Source organism: Coenobita brevimanus, chromosome 95, assembly GCF_032717465.1.
Source record: "Coenobita brevimanus isolate Jiangsu-jjx chromosome 95, ASM3271746v2, whole genome shotgun sequence".
NCBI lineage: Eukaryota > Metazoa > Arthropoda > Malacostraca > Decapoda > Coenobitidae > Coenobita > Coenobita brevimanus.
In genome coordinates, this window is record NC_137048.1 from 33,345,060 (window position 1) to 33,352,335 (window position 7,276).

Genomic DNA, 7,276 nt, shown 5'->3' on the forward strand with positions numbered 1-7,276 from the left:
TAATAGTTTCTGAACCTTACCAAAACACACTAACAAAACAATGAATAAAAAGTATCCTCCGGAAATAACACCACAGCTGCCTTAATTTGTCTCCAAGATGACTACTCTTGCTCATTGTCCACTGAATGTTAAACTTACGAAGGTCCTTGATGAACGAGGAAGTGACCCTGGGAACATTATCGCCCAAACCGAGGGCAGAACAGGGCTACAGGCACCTTTGCTGTATGCAATATGGCACCAAAATAATACCCAATACGTTGACATGTAATGAATTAATCTTACCTGAACGTGGGAGTCGGGCTCATTCATCTGGTTAGACTCGCGCGACACAGCCTCGGCTCCCTGCAACAGAGAAATGTCATCTGACGTCGCACTTTTCAGACAATTTCCCATCTTGTCTGGGGTGTGAAGAACTCCAGAGCTAGTGAGTGAGTGGCATGTGCGAGATGGAATAATACAGGGTCCAAGGTGACCATATCCAACACTTCAATCCCTGTTACTCTCTGCTCGTGACTGCACAGCTGACGCGGAGTAGCACATTACCTGCAAACGTAAACAACTTGCAAAAACTAGTTCTGGGAATACGTTACTGCGCTATATGGCTCATTTCTATTACACATGATAAAGAGATGCGTGGGGAGTGCTAATACTTATTAAGTGGTATAATTTATGTCACAGTGTTTGAGATTTGATTTCTTGCAAATCACGCCTTTGTTTTGATGTTGGTCGTCTGCAGCCGAGCTCAATGGCGGCCTTTATGAATGGATGGTATTGCACTTCCTATTGGCAGCCTAAATAAATGTGTTATTAATATGAAGTATATAGTAAAGCAATCACCAGACTTATGCATTGCTCCATTAACTCTTTCCGTGTCATTCTTTGTCTTTTAATATATATGAGAATGAACCTATCCAATGATTATTGATTTATTGTACTGTTTCATCGTATAGTTTTTCTAATGTGCCTATAGCCTACTGCTCACTGTAATTCCAAAACAGATAAACGACAACTGAGTGATTTCTTAGCCTTCTGCTAAACTCTGAACTGAACGTCTTGTCTATATAATCCACACGACGAGTCGAACTCATTCTCGATATCCTTTAATAAATCACTTTCGATCATGCAGCAGAAAAGGTAAAAATCTTGTCACTCACCGTAAGGATGCCTTATGGGACGTTTTGAATAACTCGAGTTCAGTTATGGGGCTGGCCAAACTACTATATAGATTCACTGCTGTGTTCTCCCCATTCCCTCCACCCCCTATCCCCGTTCACTCAACAGTAAAATTGCTGTAGATATTCTGGAGCCAGATTGGGACGCCATATAACTGACTGTCTCTTAACGATCCCATGTAGTCTATCTGTCCATCTATTGGCCGATGCCTAAACTCCAAAGACGTTGCAACAAACAGATCCCCTTACGTCGCCCTGTTATCCGTCATTTAGGGGGATTAATCCCCGAGCTAGACCTCATCAGATCATATAGCCCTGTTAGGGTTACAGGAGAGCGATACCCCTCCCAGCACAGCAGCCACCGGGCGGGGCGCGAACTCGCAACCTCACGATAACGAGCCCGACACCCTACCACCGAGCTACCGCGCTCCCCTATCTGTCATTTGACTTCCCTCCCTCCAGCTCACACCCTCCTCTCTCATATATTTCTCCCCTCCATCCCTCCATCTCATCCTTTTTCCCCCCCTTCACCTCACTCAGATACTTTTATCTAGTCAGTCTCTCATTCATCCACATGGCCAAACCATCTAAAAGAATTCTTCAGTCACGTCTACAGTACATCAACATCACAACGCTCCTTTACTTCCCCATGTTACACCACATGCTCCTCTAGACAGACATGAACATGACTCCATCATGGCCTTCCCGAGGGTGAGCTGGTGGTGCATAGGTTATCGCATACAGCTCGCCACTGAAACAAACTGATTTCGATTCTCGGGCTGGTCACACTATTGAACTCATTATTTCACATTATTCTTGTTTATCCAGCAGTTCAACTTAGGGCTGGACTGGTTGTTGGTCGTATTCAAGGGGAAAACTGGTACTTAGCAAAACTTAGTGTCTGCCTTAATGACCATCGTGCAAGAGCCCTTATTCGGCCTTCCAGCAAAATTTTAGGCACTCTTGGCATGATGCAACACATTTTAAAAATATTGCACATAGGTAAATCATAACTGTCGACTCATGGGCAGCAGATCAATATACCATCAGCAGAGAAGACAACTTCCGGTACTGCTCGGTTTGCCCATCAGTAAAGTACTTGGCCACTTCCTGTCTCATTGTCCAATTATTTCACTAGTCTGACTGTGGCCGAAATGGAGTAGCCTGAGTTTTTCTAACACCAAGGAAATTATTGCACTTGCCAGAAACAGCTGATTCAGAAGTTCTGCCTTGGTCTCAGTGGCCTTCATTTAGCATTCTAGACAGGCAAAACTGGCCAACCAACACTCTAGCAATAGTAATGGCGTCCTGGTCTGTGATGGCATATACTTCAGACCATTTAGTGCAGTAATCGATGGCCACATAGATGTAAACTACCTGTTCCAGTCAGCAGTGAGTGGCAGAGGTCCGGTAATGTCCAATACTACCATCTCCATCGGTGTACATGTGTAGAATAACTGCAGTACGACACGGGTAAGTTGCTTAGATCCTTTTGTGCGGCAGACATCTTATGAACTGCATCATTCTTCCATAGTCTTGTACATTCCGACCAGGTTAAATCTTTGCCTCAGGCGACTAGAGTTTTCTTCACTCCCAGTGTCCACTTGCTAAGTTTTTATGAAACGTCTAATATTTCTGGCCTCATTTGCATGGAAAGTACTATCTGTCTGTTCCTACTGAGGCTTTGATGGAGTCACCCGCTAAGGCTATAGCAGGCCATTCATCAGCCGAAAAGAATCTCACGGAATCTTCTTGGTTTGAGAACGTGCTCTCAAGATCTCCCTTGGGTGCGCTGAGCTTTGGCTCATCCACTCAACTACTGGTCGCAGGTCCTGGTTTTTTAACTGCAACTTTCCGAGGCTTTCCTTAGTAATAGCTAAAGCCTCATCCACCTCACTGCAGCTACATCTCTTGACAAACGCCCCTTCACCCTCCGTCTCTCTCTCTCTCTCTCTCTCTCTCTCTCTCTCTCTCTCTCTCTCTCTCTCTCTCTCCACACTGGTGGCACACAGGATCATATGGTCGTTGTCTCAGTCCGTCACTACTTCTATGTATCCATTTAGGCTGGTACTGGACTGTATGATTTTGATTGTCCAGTTTCTCAGACCACCATGTCAGTTAACCACTCTAGAGAATCGTGGTCATTCTTAGCGCAACGTAGTCAGACCTGATGATGAGACTATAACACATACATGCAGAGATGGAAGAAATAAGGGTTCATTACCACAGCAAAGATTTTTCTTTTTCGTCACAACAGTTTCTTTCTGGAGTGTTTCATGCTTTGTTGGAATGTCACTATGTATTCACTTTCATACTTCATCTGGGACAGTACTTCACCAATGCTATCTTCACCTCATCAACATTACAGACCAAAATGAGTGGTTGAGTTGGATTTGCATGTAGTACTGTAACACCGGGTAAGTTGGTCAAGATATTCTCTGGTTTCTTGAAAGGAGTTTTGATTCTAGTGTTTAGTCATGGCTCAGGAAATGGCCTCCTACAAAAGGTTGCACCAAGGTGAAGTTGGTCCTTTGATGGCTCTGTAGTCTAGTAGATCACAACAGTCAAGCCGGCTGCAGCTCAGCAAGCTGAATCCACTCAGAATGTAAGGCAGATGAAGGTTTGCAAGAGGACGTCTTGCATCAGAGGACAAGTCTGCGGCCTTATTTTTCTACTTCCCCCCCTCCCCCCCAAAAAAGAAGAAGGGTTTGATGGATGACCATGGATTACATGAAGATCATTAAGTCAGACAATGTCTGCTGGGCATAAAGTTTTCCCAATAACACGACTCACAAAGGTCAACGGTACATCTGCTGTAGGTTCCCCCGGAAAATCGAACTCTGGTTATTCCAGCGCGAGCTAGACGTGCCTCTTCCGCTTCTTTTTAAAGATGGCTACAATTGATTTATGACTACAAACTATGCATCATTAAGGTAGACAGCCACTAGAGGTTATGATCGGGGGAGTGGAAGTTGTACGAACTCCACCTCCCTTCCACCTGTCCCCTCACTGCCGGAAGGATATGTTAAAGTGTGCATTCATAACAGACCCAGTGAGACTTCACTGAGGAGGGTCCTTGTCGAAGGTCGAATATATATCATCATCATCAGCCGTTTGAGTGTCCACTGCAGGACCGGCCTATCCCTACCGAAGCAGGGATGATATAGTCGATGTATCTCTACCTGGTGGCTTAGGCTGTCTGGTAGAGACTATATGTTGGGTGAAAAGTGCTTCGAGTGGCTTTGGATGTGTGTGTGGTCTGTGAACCAAGTGCAATTGTCCCGCCTTAGGCCGACTGGGTGCAAGCATACTAGACACTGGTTCAACCACAGCCAAAGTAGTAAGTGCCTCGATGAACGCTTCCCAAAGTTTTTACAACTCTGGCAGGAGGCGAACCCGTGTCTACCACCGTGCAAGAAGCACACTCTACCACTGAGGCCCCCGAATATATATATATATATATATATATATATATATATATATATATATATATATATATATATATATATATATATATATATATATGTGTGTGTGTGTGTGTGTGTGTGTGTGTGTGTGTGTGTGTGTGTATTAGGTATAAATATATACGAGTATATCATCATCATCAGCCGTTGAGGTCCACTGCAGGACCGGCCTGTCCCTACCGTAGCAGAGACGATACAGCCATTGTATCTCTACCCAGTGGCTTAGGCTGTCTGGTAGACACTATATGGAGGGTGAGAAGTGCTTGTGAGTATGACTGTAGTGACTTTGGATATGTGTGAAGTCTGTGAACCAAGTGTAATCGGCCCGCCTTAAGCCGACTGGGTGCAAGCATACTAGTATGCGACACTGGTTCAACCACAGCACCCCTTGTGTCCGCCAAAGTAGCAAGTGCTTGGTGAACGCTTCCCAAAGTTTTTACCACTCTAGCGGGAGGTGAACCCGCGCTCACCAGCGTTTCGCACACTCTACCACTGTACCACAGAGGTTCCAATATATATATATATATATATATATATATATATATATATATATATATATATATATATATATATATATATATATATATAAAGTAATACGAGTATTATTTCTATTTTTATGGATTATTAGGACAAAGAAAAAACTGTAGATATGAGTCACTTTGTTATACACATCTGGGATATCATATAAAACTAAACAATCCATGAGCTAAAACCACAAGCACTGTTAATGTCTCAAGTTTTCATACAATAACTTGATTGTCATTACAGTGTTATTCTAAGCTTTAAAATGCTTCACGTTACTGAGATTTCCAAAATAATCTGCAATGACCTGAAGAGACAAAAATATCAATATTGAAGCCAACAGATAAGAAACCAAAGAATATCACCGAAAAATGGAAGGAAAGATTAGTGTGGAACATAACGCATCCAATAGGAAGTCATTTTTGTAATTAGTGTATTCTTGCTGCTACCAGACGATTTTATTCAGATATGAACGCCCCAGTACTGGAAAGGTTCATGAAGTCTGTATCTAACCCCTTCAGTTCTTGACATCTCTCCTGAACAAAATAAAATCGTCTGGAGGTATCAAGAATAAGAGAAAAATCCAAGTCAGACAACATATAGAAAATGAGAGAATCCGAAACAAATGACGCTTCCTGCTGGAAGGGACATTAAAAATTTAACGTGAATTTTAATTTCTTTCAGGCTAATGATGTCTTTTCGCAGCTTATTCTTGCTACACTCAAAAGATATTACTCAGCTTGAGGAGAAACTTTTCGAACTGGAGAGGTTACACATACATAGATTTAGTTAACTTTTCACTGCTGGACATCTCCCAGGAATTGAATAATATCGTGTGGAATTAGGAAAAATAAACAAAAAAATAACGTCATAGAGCTGCACGGGTAAAGGAAACTTTCAATTTAATCTTTAGTAACTCGACGAAAGCTATGAACTGAAGGAGGGGAGGGAAGCCAAGAGAAACTGTAGGTGTTGTACAGTACAGTACGTCTTTGTTCGTATGTGTTCCTTGTCTCCCTGGCGTTGTGTACGATGGCAATTTTCAACTGAGGGGCCATATTTATAATCTAAATTTGTTTCAGTTGTGTTTAAGACTGCTTGTATATCCGTTTGTTCTTACACATACAGATACCAGACACTTCATTATCAAATTACAGCTAATGCTGGAAAAAAGGAAATAATTTGTGGTAACAGCTAACTGATACGAAACCTTGTATATCCTGTAAATTGATTGGAATTCTGTACAAATCGGGCCCGGATGATGCAGTGTGCTCACGTGACGCAGAACTGAGCCCAAGGGTGTATAATCAGCTTGGAAATGTAAACTGGGCTCAAAGATGCAAAGGTAAGCTCATTTTTGTATACTTGAACATAGAATTATAAGAGTGTCATCAAACAGCATAGAAAAAGCATATAGAGACAGCATAATCAGTTTAGTGTACAGTATTGTACAGCACTACACAGCGCAGTTGACCCTCGTGCGGTGTGGTGCGGTGAAGTGTGGTCCTTTTTCCTCTTTAGAGGCTAAGGTACGAGTAAATGTATGTGTGTGTGTGTGTGTGTGTGTAATTTAATTCACCGGGTCGGTCAGGATCACTTGATGGTCGTGATCGTCAGCTTTTACCCTCCCGGAAGGGAGCTGAGAGCCCATATAGTCCGATCTAAGGGCAAGGCTGTGACCCTCACACACGCACACACCCGTCCCCTTGCTCATGGGGGACAGTAACCACCCACTTCGTCAGTGAAACTTTTCGCAACCTGAGCGAGGCGCGAACTCCCGTCCACCAGTTGGCAAACGGGAACGTTACCACTGCACCAGCGAGAGTGTGTGTGTGTGTGTGTGTGTGTGTGTGTGTGTGTGTGAGTAATTGGTGAGTGTCTTCCTGTCTTGGCCACGCCCGCCTCCCCGCATTAGGGAGGGAAAAGCCTAGGTATAAAGATCGATATATTATCAGTTCAGATGCAAGGAGATGAATCCAAACAGCAGGAGGTAAGCGCATGGGTGAACTGGGAGCTGAAAGGGTGAGCACAGGGATGTATAGGTGAATTTAAGGCATATTAGGTGGGCTTATTGGGGCACTGTTAGCTGAAGACAGTAGGGATGAGCTGAGGGATGTA